Below are 3,480 nucleotides of genomic sequence, written 5' to 3' on the forward strand. Positions count from 1 at the left end.
CTTCCACTCCTCTCTATGCCACCATCTTCTTTCTTCTTCTATGTCAGTTTTACTTAAGAATATTATGACTTTGACTAAAGAAAGGGTTTGAAGAGAAAGTTAATTGAGAAATCATATAAAACTACCTCCTAGAACATGTATAAATCCAATTTAATTACATGATTATTCATTGATCGTATATTCTGTGCAGAACACTATATATTGTGGTATGTTCCATTTCTAATGCTTCAATTCTTACTCTAGAATAATGCAAGTGTAATTCCTTTCTAAGTCATGTTAGAGAAAACTTTTCAGACAATTTAGTTAACATATAGCAAAGTTTTCTTTTCAATGGACAGCAAAAAACCACTAATAGACCAATTCAAATTCAGATGCATTTTAGGTAGAAGTATTTTATAGGAAAGGAAAATTAATTAATAGTCTGTTAAAAAATACAAAAAATATGAACATATTTTTTAAGATATTTAGTCTGTCTGATATTCAATTGAGAATCAATTGAGTTGGTGAACAGTTTCCTAAAATAAGTTATATTCCCATTAAAATGTATATATCAAAGACAAAAGTATTCCATTGCCTTTGATTGTTGTCAGCCTACAGTAGCGACTTTGCTGAGAGAAGGCTTTCTCCGGAGAGCTGTCCTTGCTAGACAAAGAATGAAGGTGCAAGCTATTCAGGAAAAGGGGTGCCAGGAGCAGCAAGGTCTTAAAAATCAGGAAAAGAGGAAACAAAATTAGGAAGGTTTTAAGAAGAGACAAACTAGAATGCAGAGTGGAAATGAGAAAAAACAAAGAAGCATAATAAGAACATGAAATAACTTTCTAAATTAAACAGTTACGTTGACCCAACATTGAGTAGTTAAGCTTGTTGCAACTTTCCTGAAGAGAGGACATGCTTCACTTATTATAACCAGCTCTGTGTACTATTTACTGGGTCTTCTGCCATTTGTGATTCAGCTTTTGAAGGTACATCTGCACACAACCACAAGAATCAGATGAAAAAATGAATAAGCTGGTCACTCACCTGTCTGTTGGATTCGAACCAACAGCTTGCATGAAGTTGAATTACGACTCTGACAAGCATATCCAGCATTTGCTGTTTTTCTGTAGACATAGCAAGACATTAGTTTTCTAGACTAAGTTCCACTATGTTAACAAGTGACAGAATTCACTGCAACAACAATGATAATTTTTGTGGTCAAATCAGCATAGGGAGTGCTAGCTTAGAGAAAATTAAACTGTTTTCCTTCCTACAAAACTCTTTAGAGCCTTTAATATGTAAGTGGGTGTGGTGAATTTTCAAGGCGAGGAGACTGTATTTCCTGAATTTACTTGACTATAGAACTAGTTCCACCCCAAAGAACAAGTAAGTTCTTCAATAAGATAATAATATGTGAGTCATCTTTGCTTTAAAAAAAAAAAGCTCCGTTTTTCCTATCATATTTTTTTTTAACATTCTACTATAATTTCCTACTAATCCACAGCTTCTCCCTATTCCTTCATTTCACCAGCCCCTAGACCAGATGCAGGCAAAGTTTTTGGCATAAGGGACTATTCAGAAAAATTGAAAATGTTTGAAAAGGTATACATATGTATAAGTATATATTCATTCAAAGTGAAATAACTTTATTGCAATGGGTAGGGTATATTTTTATGACTTAATTTATGTCTTGGTTTGCCAGGCCACTATACAAATACCACACAGTGGGGTGGCTTGAACAATAAGCAATCATTAGTTCACTGTCTCAGAGGCTAGATGTCCAAAATCAAGGCATCAGCAAAACCGTTTTCTTCCCAAAGTTTGTAGCATTCTGGGGCTGGTTTGCTGCAATCCATGGGTTTCTTGGCTGGCATCTCTGCCTTCACCATGCAGTGATCTCATTCACATCTCATGCCTCCCATCCTTGTGTCTGCTCTTCGGTTTCAGCTGCCTTCTGGCTCTGGCTCCTCTTTTTTTTTTTTTATTAAATTCATTTTTGTTGGGATCTGTTCACATACCATGTGGTCATGTAAGGCATACATTCAGTTCACAGTGCCATTGTGTGGTTGTGCGTTCATCACCAAAAGTAGTTTTTGAACATTTTCGTTGCACACACACAAGGATAATGAGAGTGAAAGTTGAGGTGAAGGGGAGTAGTTTAAGTGGAAGGGAACACTGGATGCCCTTTTTTTTTTTTTGCCCCCATTTTTCTGCTCATTCATCCATGCACTGGACAGGGGGCAGTGTGGTCCATGTGGATTTCCCAGTCACATTGTCACCCCCCATAACTTACATTTTTGTGCAGTTGATTTTTCTGCAGTTGTCTTCAAGATTCATGGGTTCTGGGTTGTAGTTTGACAGTTTCGGATGTTTGCTGCTGGCTAATCCAGTTCATTGGATCTTAGAAAGTGCTGTCTAAAAAAAAAAAAAAAAAGCATATGTGGCAACCCATGGCATGAGCAAAACAGGCCTGCAGATCTTTGGTGCACAACAGTCTGCATGACCTAGGCAGCTAAATGTTTAACCTGTTGTCTTTCTAAGCCAGTAAAGAGAAAAAAAAAGGGTAAATTGACCTTTAATTGTAACTTTATGCAAGCAGGCAAGAAGTGAGAGGCTCTTAGTCTCATAAAAAAGAGCAAAATGTAATTGTTCAAGTGTTATTCTAGTCCTTCCTGCACCACCACCCAGGTCAAAATGACCTATTCCTGCACCTATGCTCCCCTCACCCTTAGGAAGGCCTTGTAAAACGCTTTCTGCCCTTTTTGCATCACTCGGTTGTCTTTCCTTTGAATGTGATGCCTGCCGAGCTTGAGAGAGCCGTCATGATCTCTCCATGACTTCTCACCCTATAAGTAAGCCCTGAATAAAAGTTCATGTATCAGAAAATGCTTGTTGTCTCCTTTGGCCTTTGGACTGGCATGGCCCTCATGGGCTGCAACAGTATATTTCTGTTTAAACATTTTATGATGGAAGTTTTTGCTGGAGAAGATGATTAATTATATCATGCAAAAAGTTTCTGTCCTGGACCAGGTTTGAAATAATCTTTCTTTTCATTAGGTTATTATGAACTTTGTGTCTTATTATAAATGATGGGATGTTTGTTACTTGAACTCAAGTCTCCAGCAGGTCTTAACTATTAACTACAACACGGGAAATTCATCAGAGAAACTATCTTGGGGCATCTTCTATGGAGCATTATTGCTACTACTAAAAATGCCAATTACTAAAACTTAAGTTTTGAAAAAAATCTGGCTAAGGAAAATAACCAAAATAATTCTATAAGTATTCTTCTAATAATTAAAAGCTAATTAAGTATCAGACTCTTGCTTAACTATTTAGAGAAATTGCTATTATGCATTTTTAAAATTCTTCTATCACAAAGCTGTAAATCTGTGTTCTGGAGACATTACCCCACAAGAAGAAGGGGTCCTTTAGTAGATACATATGAACCATTAGAATGCAGCCTCAGAATTTTAGGACATCTTGCTATTCTTTTCTATGAGA

The sequence above is a fragment of the Choloepus didactylus genome, chromosome 3 (genome assembly GCF_015220235.1).
Source record: "Choloepus didactylus isolate mChoDid1 chromosome 3, mChoDid1.pri, whole genome shotgun sequence".
Taxonomy (NCBI): domain Eukaryota; kingdom Metazoa; phylum Chordata; class Mammalia; order Pilosa; family Megalonychidae; genus Choloepus; species Choloepus didactylus.